This window comes from Onychostoma macrolepis, chromosome 24 (genome assembly GCF_012432095.1).
Source record: "Onychostoma macrolepis isolate SWU-2019 chromosome 24, ASM1243209v1, whole genome shotgun sequence".
NCBI classification, from domain to species: domain Eukaryota; kingdom Metazoa; phylum Chordata; class Actinopteri; order Cypriniformes; family Cyprinidae; genus Onychostoma; species Onychostoma macrolepis.
The window spans coordinates 19043799-19057244 of NC_081178.1; the positions used below are offsets into that span (position 1 = coordinate 19043799).

The 13446-nt window shown below is 40.2% G+C and overlaps 2 pseudogenes; both read right to left on the bottom strand.

Annotated features, from left to right (window-relative positions):
• Positions 1-2891: 2891 nt before the first annotated feature.
• Positions 2892-6985, bottom strand: LOC131533077 (uncharacterized protein K02A2.6-like; annotated as a pseudogene).
• LOC131532883 (uncharacterized protein K02A2.6-like) lies at positions 6867-11944 on the bottom strand (annotated as a pseudogene).
• Positions 11945-13446: the final 1502 nt, after the last annotated feature.

The window sequence follows — 13446 nt, forward strand, 5'->3', positions numbered from 1 at the left end:
AAATAGGTAATAACGTTACTGTAACACACTGTACTTTCACCAAATTCAGTTCACACATCACTGCTCTCCTGCTGGTTATACTACAACACTTATTTTTGAAAATAATTGCTTGTGCACATTTTTTTAATGATTTTGTTATCATAAAAAATAGTTAATAACGTTACTGTAACACACTGTGCTTTCACCAAGTTCAGTTCACACATTACTGCTCTCCAGCTGGTTACACTACAAGACTTATTTTGAAAATAATTTATTTTGTATTTTTTTTTTTACGATTGTTTATAATTACAAATATTCATTAACTTCATTTTTATTGTACATAATAGTTAATAACTTTACTGTAACACACTGTACTTACACCAAATTCAGTTCACACATCACTGCTCTCCTGCTGGTTATACTACAACACTTATTTTTGAAAATAATTGCTTTTGGATGATTTTTATTATTATTATTTTTTAATATCCAATAAATTCACTGTTATTGGACAAAATAGGTAATAACGTTACTGTAACACACTGTACTTTCACCAAATTCAGTTCACACATCACTGTTCTCCAGCTGGTTATACTACAAGACTTATTTTGAAAATTATTTATTTTGTATATTTTTTATGATTGTTTATAATTACAAATATTCATTAACTTCATTTTTATTGGACATAATAGTTAATAACTTCACATTTTTAAGATTATTATTATTTATTTATTTATTATTATTTTTAACATATTCAATAACTTCAATGTTACTGGACATAATAGTTAATAACTTCACTGTAACACACTGTACTTAAACCAAATTCAGTTCACACATCACTGCTCTCCAGCTGGTTACACTACAAGACTTATTTTGAAAATAATTTATTTTGTATTTTTTTACGATTGTTTATAATTACAAATATTCATTAACTTCATTTTTATTGTACATAATAGTTAATAACTTTACTGTAACACACTGTACTTACACCAAATTCAGTTCACACATCACTGCTCTCCTGCTGGTTATACTACAACACTTATTTTTGAAAATAATTGCTTTTGGATGATTTTTATTATTATTATTTTTTAATATCCAATAAATTCACTGTTATTGGACAAAATAGGTAATAACGTTACTGTAACACACTGTACTTTCACCAAATTCAGTTCACACATCACTGTTCTCCAGCTGGTTATACTACAAGACTTATTTTGAAAATTATTTATTTTGTATATTTTTTTTATGATTGTTTATAATTACAAATATTCATTAACTTCATTTTTATTGGACATAATAGTTAATAACTTCACATTTTTAAGATTATTATTATTTATTTATTTATTATTATTTTTAACATATTCAATAACTTCAATGTTACTGGACATAATAGTTAATAACTTCACTGTAACACACTGTACTTAAACCAAATTCAGTTCACACATCACTGCTCTCCAGCTGGTTACACTACAAGACTTATTTTGAAAATAATTTATTTTGTATTTTTTTTTACGATTGTTTATAATTACAAATATTCATTAACTTCATTTTTATTGTACATAATAGTTAATAACTTTACTGTAACACACTGTACTTACACCAAATTCAGTTCACACATCACTGCTCTCCTGCTGGTTATACTACAACACTTATTTTTGAAAATAATTGCTTTTGGATGATTTTTTAATGATTTTGTAATCATAAAAAATAGTTAATAACGTTACTGTAACACACTGTGCTTTCACCAAGTTCAGTTCACACATCACTGCTCTCCAGCTGGTTACACTACAAGACTTATTTTGAAAATAATTTATTTTGTATTTTTTTTTACGATTGTTTATAATTACAAATATTCATTAACTTCATTTTTATTGTACATAATAGTTAATAACTTTACTGTAACACACTGTACTTACACCAAATTCAGTTCACACATCACTGCTCTCCTGCTGGTTATACTACAACACTTATTTTTGAAAATAATTGCTTTTGGATGATTTTTATTATTATTATTTTTTAATATCCAATAAATTCACTGTTATTGGACAAAATAGGTAATAACGTTACTGTAACACACTGTAATTTCACCAAATTCAGTTCACACATCACTGTTCTCCAGCTGGTTATACTACAAGACTTATTTTGAAAATTATTTATTTTGTATATTTTTTTTTATGATTGTTTATAATTACAAATATTCATTAACTTCATTTTTATTGGACATAATAGTTAATAACTTCACATTTTTAAGATTATTATTTATTTATTTATTATTATTTTTAACATATTCAATAACTTCAATGTTACTGGACATAATAGTTAATAACTTCACTGTAACACACTGTACTTTCACCAAATCCAGGTCACACATCACTGCTGTCCTGCTGGTTAAACTACAACACTTAAAATAATCGCTTTTGCACAATTTTATGATTTTTTTATTATGAAAAATAGTTAATAACTTCACTGGAGCTACCTGTGCTCGTGGATCGATTGCTCATTGCTGTTTGATTGCTTCAGTCTGTTGTGCTGCTGAGAGGTTTGTGTTTGTAGCTCAGTGTACCTTCGCGTTTTATTGAATCTCTACCTTACTTTCACTCCCTTTTGTCTAAAGTGATAATATATAACTATATATATTATATAACTAATTTGATCGTTCGCCTTTAAAAACCGCAAGTGCAGCTTGTTAGCTTGTCACTCGCGGTTCCATTTGCATTTCTATTCGCGCCTATTATTATTATTATTATTATTTTTTTTCCTCGCTCCGTTTTTCATGAGCTCATCAAACAACAGTGGTAAGTTAAGTTGGTATCATTCATCAATCACGGTGAGTAATGGCTTCTTCTCCTGCTATTGTTGTTTGCACTGTTTGCCACATGTATAGTTTATCTGTCTCTGTCAGCAGCAAGGGATTCTGTAATATCTTCAGTAATGCTTGAACTGAATCACACAAGATAACTGCACTGGTGGTTTATTAACATGGTTGTCAGAACAGAGCATACATGCACCAATTAGAAAACTACTCCAGAGGTAAGTCACATACGTTCCTCCCCAAATAATCACAAATGTACTGTAAAGATGACATTGTACTCAATATTGTTAACCTAGAGAAACAACAAAACAAATCAACAGGGACTGTTCTAGCCAGTCTGATCACTTATTGAACAGTTAACACAGACATACATCTCTTATAACTCTTACATATTTTTTTTATTTATTTATTTTTTTTATAAAACAATTACAACAAAAACCAACTAGGAAGGTGGGTAGACTACCATCCTTCCAGTTAGTCCCAGAGCTCATTCTTGCTCTGACTTGAGGGATCTCACTACTATGTCACAAAGTCTTTCAGGTAAGTAGGAGTCTGTTTTGTGCGTTCGGACCTGCGCAGTACAGGTAGTGGAACTACTCCTCTTTGTTTCTTTTCACCAACTGAAGGGTGTGCTTGGACTGTCTCTGAAGCACTCACTTCCTCTCTGATTGAAGTGGGGACATTTGAGTCTGCAGGCAGGGCCTCCACTGCTGTCTCTGAGACTGGAAAACTGGTAGACTCCTCCATCCACTCTGACATGCGCATCTCACTGCCCACAATGGTATGCCGTTTTCTCATTTGATCGACATGACGCCTAATGACTCGGCCATCTCCTGTCTGAACTGTGTAGGATACAGGTGTTATCGACAATGACCGCTGGCATCCAACGAGGTCCATGACTGTAGTTTCGGGTGTACACCTCATTCCCAGGAGAAAAACTCCTCCACTTACTGTGAGTGTCATGTTGACCCTTTTACTTGAGTTGTTTCTGACGTATCTTTGACTTCACATCAGGCAGCAGAAGATCCAATGTTGAGCGCAACCTCCTGGACATAAGCATTTCAGCGGGTGACAATTCAGTCGTGGTCTGTGGTGTGATTCTGTAATTGAACAGAAATCTAGCTAACCTGGTCTCGATGGTGTCTCCCTTTATTTTCTTTATTCCCTGCTTAAACGACTGTACAGCTCTTTCCGCTAGACCATTCGACGCCGGATGGAATGGTGCGGATGTTATGTGCTGTATGCCATTCAGTTTTAGGAATGCTTGAAACTCCTGGCTTGTGAAACAAGTTCCATTGTCCGATACTAGGGTCTGGGTCAAACCATGTATGCTAAAGCACTGTCTGAGCTTTTCAATGGTAACTTGACTCGTGGCTGTACTTGCTGGGTACACATCCATCCATTTGGAGTGTGCATCTACAATGACAAGGAACATTTTTCCTAGAAAAGGGCCAGCGTAATCCACATGCAGTCTGCTCCAAGGTGTCTCTGGCCACTCCCATGGATGTAGCGGGGCTCCGGCTGGAGAATTCCTGTTTTCCTGACATGTAGTGCAGGACTGCACTTCCTTCAGGAGTCCATTCCTGGCCACCAGACGTATGAACGAGCTAAGCCCTTCATTCTAGATATTCCTGGATGTGTGTGGTGCAACTGTTTTAAAATGGCTTTCCTACCTCTCTGTGGAACGACCACTCTGGCTCCCCAGAGCATGCACCCATCCGTCACACTCAACTCCAATTTTGTCTGACTGTAGGGCTTGTACTTTGCATCCACCTCCCGTGGCCAACCCTTCAAACACCAGACTAGCACATGGGAGAGTGTTTCGTCCTTAGCTATCCACTGTCTCAGCTGCTTTGTTGTGATTGGTGGATCCTGCAGGACATCCAACATGAGAACCTGCTCTTCCACATCCTCTTCCTCTGTTTGTGGCAGTGGCAACCTGTTCAATGCGTCTGCATTTGCATGTTCTTGCCCAGGTTTGTAGATGATCTTGTACTCATAAGCTCTGAGTAGTGTTGCCCACCTCTGCACTCTTGGTGACCCCATCTGTGGCACTGGCTTTTTCTCGTGAAAAAGTGATATCAGTGGTTTGTGGTCAGTGCTAATGGTGAATGTTCGACCGTAGATGTATTTGTGAAACCTCTTGATTCCGAAAATGATAGCTAACCCCTCCTTATCGAGCTGTGAGTACCGCTTCTCGGCTGGTGTTAGCGTGCGTGACATGAACCCCAACGGCTTTTCACTACCGTCTTCCATGACATGTGACAATACCGCACCTAATCCATAAGGCGAAGCATCGCAGGCGAGCACTAAGTCCTTGTCCGCTGAATAATGACCCAGGACCTTAGCTGACTTCAGCAACTGTTTTGAGTTCTGAAAAGCTTCTTCCTGCTCAGGATTCCACGTCCACTGAACATCTTTCCTCAACAGTTTGTGTAGCGGCGCTAAGCGTGTAGCTAAGCTAGGTAGAAACTTATTATAGTAATTCAAGAGACCTAAGTAGGCCTTTAACTCTGTCACGGTGGTTGGCGATGGAGCTTCCTCTATGGCTCTCACTTTGCTCTGCACAGGGTGTAAGCCTTCAGCATTGACCACATGCCCGAGGTATTCCACCTCTTTTTGCAGAAACACACATTTGCTCCTGTGGAGACGCAGGCCAGCGTCCTTCAGACGTCTGAGTACCTCCCGTCAGAATAATGTCATCTAGGTACACAGCTACTCTTGGAAGGCCTTGTAACAGATTTTCCATCGTTCGCTGGAAGATGGCAGGAGCTGAAGAAACTCCAAAAGGTAACCTATTGTAGGTGAACAGGCCTCGGTGCGTGTTTATTGTGAGGTATTTCTTTGAAGCCTCATCCATCACAATCTGTTGGTAAGCGTGACTTAAATCGAGCTTGGAGAACTGTTTCCCTCCTGACAGTGGTCTTCAACATGGGGTATGGGGTACTTCTGGTAGACTCTGTGCCTCTGTTCTCACATTTTTTATTTCCTCCCACCTTAGCTTCAGGGCTTCCAACCATCCTCTTCCCAACAAACTAGGCCCAGTGCCTTCCACCACCACCAGGGGCAATATCTTTACTTGCTGCTCATAGTTGACTTCCACTTTTGCTACCCCCACTACTTTGATTTTTCTCCCTGGTGTATGACTTAAGTGAAAGTTTAGTTTGTTTTACTTGCGGACGTTGCTTCTCGTTCCACATCTCATTGAATTTCCTCTCATTCATTATGCTTACACTACATCCTGTGTCAATTTCAAAATTCACTGTCTTCTTATTCACTTCCATCGTCACTTCAAACGGTTTTATCCTCTGAATTGAGGTCTCCGTTTCCATGCAGTTTAATGTGAAAGCATCCTCTTCAGATCTATCACCATCCTGCTTTTCCCATTCTACATTATGTGATCGATGTGGACGTGAACACCGCTCTGCTCTGTATGTTTTCTCTGCTCTGTATGCTTTCTTTTCACTGGGGTATGCACTTTCTTTCTTTTATTACGGCAAGCCTTAGCTATATGCCCTATTTTCCCGCAATAGTGACACTTTGCCTCCTTAAATTTACACTCAGCTGCGCTATGCTGCTTCCCATGACATCTGTAGCATTCTCTTCCTGTCTTTTTCCATTCACCCTCCTTTTTACGTGCACCCTCTGTCTTCATGCTGTTACACGCTAACGGTGCTTTATGGAGGTCTTGAACATTTTTACTAGCAGCTTCCGCAGCCACTGCAATTTTGAACGCTTTCTCAAAAGTCAAATCCGTTTCGGACAGCAAGCGTCTTTGGATCCTGTCATCATTAATACCGCAGACTAATCTGTCTCTCAACATCTGTTCCAATGTAGTACCATAGTTGCAATCATGCGGTAATTGTCTCAATTCTGCTACGTATGCACTGACGGTCTCCGTTGGCTGGCGGGCGTGCGAGTCGAATTTGTATCGCTGTACTATTTCGCTCGGTTTTGGGTTGAAGTGCTCTTTCATTAAAGTTTTCAACTGACCATATGTTTTTTCGAACTGGGCTTATCTGGACTCACCAAGTTCCTTATGAGCTTGTATGAGGCTGGTCCCACCACGCTGATGAGGATAGCTCTTTGCTTCTCTCCGTCATCAATTCCGATAGCTTCAAAAAACTGCTCTAGTATCTCACAATACTCTTCCCATGTCTGCTCCTTCACGTCAAAAGCCGACAGAGTGCCTATCATCGTTGCCATCTTTGCGGGTTTTTTTTCGTGAATCCTCCGATCCAATGCTAACGTTAGCCTCTCACTCTCTCACCATCAGCTCACTGAACACAGTCAGTATCCTCCGCCTTTTAGATCGACACTTCTCTCATCCTTCCAGTATCCTCGTCACCAATATGTAATATCTTCAGTAATGCTTGAACTGAATCACACAAGATAACTGCACTGGTGGTTTATTAACATGGTTGTCAGAACAGAGCATACATGCACCATGGCGTTCTCTGACGCTTCTTATGTGTCTCTTGTTACAGCACCCACGTGATCCCGCAGGACAACAGCACCTCCTGTGGCAGGGAGCGGAACTACTTCACAACATCAGGATACCACAGATTCACATGTGATAAATGCAGGGAAATAGTTAGGCTGAGGTTTTAGAACTAGAGACACGCATCCAAACTTTAGTTGAGGACAGTAAGTGTGGTAACTTGGCATGAAGAATCACACTGAAGTCAGGACGGCAGTACGGTCGGCTTTACTGATAACTTCCTATGCATACAGGATACAACACGCAGACTGACTGCACAGCATTACACACAGTGTTCTTCTGCCCAGCAGGCGATTTTCCCACAACCACTTATGAACCCCCCCTAGCGGTCAACTATAGGAACTGCTAGGATTGTACTCAGTCTACTACACCTCTTCCCCCTCAAAAGCCAAAAACATCCCCCCAAGCAAAACAAACAAAACAAAACAAATAAATCCATGTACCTTGTACTGTACCCTTAAGGAAAGGAATATAAAAGTAAATGATAATAATCTATCTAAAATTCACACTGAATTATCTAACAAAGTCTTTCAGATACTCTGGTTCACGCTTTTCTCTGGCCGACTTCCTTATGGCCAGCGACTCTGGTGACGGAGCAGCTACTCTCCCGCCTTTGGTAAATGTTCAGCAACAACCTCTGGCTCTTCCTGTAACACTGACGATGGTTCTTCCCATCCAGCCGGCTCAGCTGTTACACTGCTCCCAGGCTGCTGAATTCTTTCTTCCATAACTGGTGAATCCTGAGCGATTATGGACTCGGGAGCTGTGAGTGTGTGTTTCTTGCGAAGCTGATCCACATGTCTCCTCCATGTCTGTCCTGTTCCTGTCACAACAGTATAAGACAACGGACCTGTACACCTCTTAACCCCAGCAGGAACCCATTGTGGTCCGTAGCTATAATTTCTCACATACACAGCATCACCCTCTGAAAAGGTCCGCAGGTCGACACTGTTGTCATGTTCTTCTTTTTGTTTCATCTGTTTCTTTTGTACTTTGGTTGCCAGGTCCGGTAGAAGCAAATCAAAAGTTGATCTTAAACGTCTGGACATCATCATTTCAGAAGGAGACAGTCCTGTCGTGGTTTGAGGAGTAATTCTATAACTAAACAGGAACCTACTCACTCTTGTCTCCAAAGTTTCTCCTCGCATTTTCTTGAGCCCATTTTTGAAAGTCTGCACGGCTCTTTCCGCTAAGCCATTCGAGGAAGGGTGGAAGGGTGCTGTTCTGATGTGCTGAATTCCATTCTTTTTCATGAATGAAGCAAAATCTGCGCTTGTAAAACAAGGTCCATTGTCTGATACCAGCATCCGAGGCAGTCCAAATACACATAAACTCTGCCGTAGCTTTTCTATAGTGGTCTGGGAGGTGGCCGTAGTTTTTGGGTAAACATCCATCCACTTTGAATGAGAGTCCACAACAATCAAAAACATCTTCCCTTGGAACGGACCAGCATAGTCTACATGTATTCTGGACCAGGGAATTGTTGGCCACTCCCATGGATGTAAAGGAGCTTCTCTTTCTACGTCTTTGTCCATATTTGGCCACCAGAAATAAGATCTGGCTAATCCCTTCATTTTTGAGATACCTGTGTGGAACCACAACTCTTGCTCCCCACAATACACAGCCATCCCGGACACTTGGCTCCGTTCTCCTCTGATGAAAAGGTTGTAACTCAAGATCCAGCACTTTTGGCCATCCACTCAGAATGTATTCACGAACTCTGGACATCATGACATCCCGAGAGGTCCAGCGTCTAATTTGAAATGTATTCACTGGTACGTCTCCCAATATGTCCAGCATAAGTACCTGTTCAGACTTTTGCTCCTCTGTTCCCTCATCGGCACAGACATTAGCTTTGCCAGGCCTGAAAACCATGGTATAGTCATAGGCACTCAGTAGCACGGCCCACCTCTGTACTCGTGGGGAGCCCATCTGAGGTATGGGTTTCTTCTCATTGAAGAGTGAAATCAATGGCTTGTGATCCGTACAGATAGTAAAGGACCTCCCATACAGGTATTTGTGAAACTTCTGTATTCCAAAAACTACTGCAAGCCCCTCTTTATCCAGCTGTGAATATCTTTTCTCCGCCCCTGACAGCGTGCGTGACATGAAACTTATTGGTCATTCACTTCCATCTTCTAATCTGTGCGATAACACAGCCCCTAGTCCGTAGGGTGATGCATCACATGCTAATACCAGTTCTTTATCTGCCGAATAATGCACCAGCACATTCGCAGATTGCAGCAGCTTCTTTGAATGCTGAAAAGCCTCTTCCTGTTCTGCCAGCCACTCCCAGCACTTCCCTTTTTTTAAGAGCTCATACAGCGGGGCCAGGCAAGTTGCTAGATTCGGAAGAAATTTACCATAGTAGTTTAATAACCCCAAGTAGGCCTTCAGTTCTGACACATTAGATGGAGATGGGGCCTCTACTATAGCCTTTACTTTCCTTTCCACAGGCTGCAGACCGTGTGCGTTCACCCTGTGTCCTAGATACTCAACGTCATCTTCCAAGAACACACATTTCTCTCTTTTGAGTCTCAACCCTGCATCTTCCAGCCTTTGCAGCACTACCCCCAGGTTCTCCAAGTGGTCGGCCGTATCCACTCCTGTAATCAAGATATCGTCCAAGTAAACGGCTACTTTGGGAATTCCCTGCACCAATCCCTCCATTATTCTTTGGAAAATGGCAGGAGCCGACGCCACTCCAAAAGGTAACCTCTGATATGTAAACAGACCTCGTTGAGACTCTTCGTCGACCAGCACCTGCTGGTAGTCATGACTTAAGTCCAATTTAGAGAACTTTTTACCTCCAGATAATGTGCTGCAGAGATCTTCCAGGCGAGGTTTTGGGTACTGCTCCAAGGATGCTGCTCGATTAACGGTCAACTTATAATCGCCACAAAACCTTATGGATCCATCGGTCTTCAGAATCGGAACTACTGGTGCAGCCCACTCAGAGTACTTTACAGGACGGATTACATGATCCTTTTGCAGACGATTTAACTCCTCATCCACTTTTGTCCCCATTGCATAGGGCACTGATCTGGGGCAAAAAAATCTAGGCACTGCCTCTGGAGAAATGTGAATTTTCGCTTCCACTCCTCTCAATGTCCCCAATTCTTCTTTAAAAACGTCCCTGTGTTTCACCAGCACCTTCTGCAATGAATCGTTTTCAGACTGAATCTGCAAAACTTGTCTGTCATGCTTGATCTGGTCCCATGATAATTTTAATTCCGCTAACCAGCCTCTACCCAGCAGGTTCGGACCATTGCCAGCCACTACAACAACAGGGAGTGTTTTCTTTTGCTCTTGGTACTCCACCGTAACCTGGCTAGTGCCTTTCACTTTGATTGGCTGTCCTGTATAAGTTTCCAATTTAATTCCAGTCTGTTTTATTTTTGTGCTTTTCCCACTTTTTCTCAGTTCCTTAAATGTCTCCTCATTTAAGACAGTAAGACTACATCCAGTGTCTATTTCTAGCTTCACTTTGTGTCCATCAATTTGCATGTCCACGGTATATGGCTGCACTTTAGTTAGATTTTTACTGTTCACTTTCCTTATGTATTCCTTGATGCAACCCAGTGTGAAGGTATCCACAGAATCATCGCTGTCACTTCCCTCTACTTTAAATGCACGATGACCTCGACCAAAGCCCTTTCTATCTCTGCTGTCTCTATCTCGCCCTCTGCTGGCCGTTTTACCTTTACTTCTACAAGCTCGCGAAATGTGGCCAATTTTACCGCATGAGTGACATTTCTCTGTTTTAAATCTACAATCGGGTGCAGTGTGATTCAGTCCCTTGCATCTGAAGCAGGACTTACTTGCTGCACTAGCTTGCATTCCCTCATCCCAGCTCGCTCTGCCATCTGCTTTACTGCACACTTTATGACACGCTGCCGCTGCGTTGTTATTTCGCAGGTCCTGAGCATTTTTATCTGCTGCCTCCAATGAGAGTTCTATTTTCAGTGCAGTATCAACGGTCAGATTTTGTTCTGATAACAATCTCCTTTGGATTCGCTCATCATTTACTCCGCATACCAGCCTGTCTCTCAGCATCTGTTGCAGCGTTTTACCATAGTTACAATCCTGCGCGAGTTTGCGCAGCTCAGCCACAAAGTCCGTTATTGTCTCATCCGGCCTCCTTGAGCGTGAGTCAAACTTGAAACGCTGAACTATCTCGCTCGGCTTCGGATTGAAATGGTTCTTTAACAAGTCCACCAACTGGGCATAGGATTTAGAATTAGGCTTGTCAGGGCTGAGCAAATTTCGGATTAGACTGTAAGTTTTGGAACCCACCACACTCAGGAGAATAGCTCTTTGCTTCTCAGCATTGTCGATGTCATTTGCTTCAAAGAAATTGTCAAGAATCTCACAGTACTCTTCCCATGACTGTGTTTTCTCATCAAACGATGCTACAGTCCCAATAGTTGCCATATTTCACTTTAACCCGGCTGCACTTTGTTTCCCTTAATCATGCAATCCAGTCTCTTTCACGCGTTTACCAGTGTTATCCTCGTCGCCAAAATATGTGGTAACTTGGCATGAAGAATCACACTGAAGTCAGGATGGCAGTACTGGGCTCTCATAACACCTGAGCAGTGCCACAGACTGATCGACTCCATGCCACGCCGCATTGCTGCAGTAATTCAGGCAAAAGGAGCCCCAACTAAGTATTGAGTGCTGTACATGCTCATACTTTTCATGTTCATACTTTTCAGTTGGCCAAGATTTCTAAAAATCCTTTCTTTGTATTGGTCTTAAGTAATATTCTAATTTTCTGAGATACTGAATTTGGGATTTTCCTTAGTTGTCAGTTATAATCATCAAAATTAAAAGAAATAAACATTTGAAATATATCAGTCTGTGTGTAATGAATGAATATAATATACAAGTTTCACTTTTTGAATGGAATTAGTGAAATAAATCAACTTTTTGATGATATTCTAATTATATGACCAGCACCTGTATATTATTATTTTTATTTTTTTTACAGCCCTGCATTTTAACCAGAATGGCAGCAGAGAAGTTACTCGAACCAGTGATGGTGAGGTGTTATGCGGTTCACTACCCAAGGTTCTGCAAAGGTGGCTGGGTAGTCCATCCTGTGAAGGAAAAGCCATCAAACGGTTAGCAGTTTCAGCCAGTTCCTAAATATCATTAAGTCAGACCATGAGTCAGAAATTAATGTGATCTAAACTTTTGCTTCCTTCTCCCAGCTTATGCATCAGCCCTCATGAAGTCTCTGAGAGTGTATTACTCCAGGTCACCACAGGCTCTATGAGAACGCAGCACTGTTTTCCACTACACCTGCTCCCCTTTCCAGATCCCTCCAGAGGATCAACAAGGATGAGGCTGTTGGCATGTATCTAGCATAGCATTCACGATTTAACACACGTTAACAACATGTTAGTGTGATACCCGCACAGATGTTGGGCAAGTTACAAGGGATGTAACGATTCACTCAACTCACGATTCTATTCAATTCACGATTTGATTTGATTCATTCAAAATGAGATTTAAGATAAATTATAAATTAAATGTGTCCTTTTATCATTGCTTGGACAAAATGCTTTCTTTGTGAAATTGAAATATAACACTATAATAATATATTAATATAACACTTGCATATTATTGCTCTTTTGCTGGTTTTGATTGCTTCTATTGTCCTCATTTCTAAGTCGCTTTGGATAAAAGCGTCTTCTAAATAACAAAATATAAATATAAATGTAAATAACAAAACTAAATTGAAATTTTAAAACAAACCCCAAATAAAATAACACATAAAATAAATATCTTCATATAAACAAAATAAGGCTTTGTCTGTGCTATTTCCATTTAAAATTAAAAGCAACCACTGCATTTTAATCATGATCCAAACAAAGATGCTAGATTTTATAATTAGATTGTATAATTTCAAAATTTAAAGCAAAAACAGAATGGTCTGACTTCAGTTTTGTGAAACTATACATTAAAAAAAATCATTAAAAACCTGCATAAAACAGAAACAGCAGACGAGCGAATGAGACGCAGATTCACTCTAAACATATGCATGTATATACACATGTGTGGTATGTATATATAAAAGTGTGAGTGTACGTATACATATCATTGTTTGTGTTAAATAAAGGATATACAAAAACACATCGAGAGAGAGAGA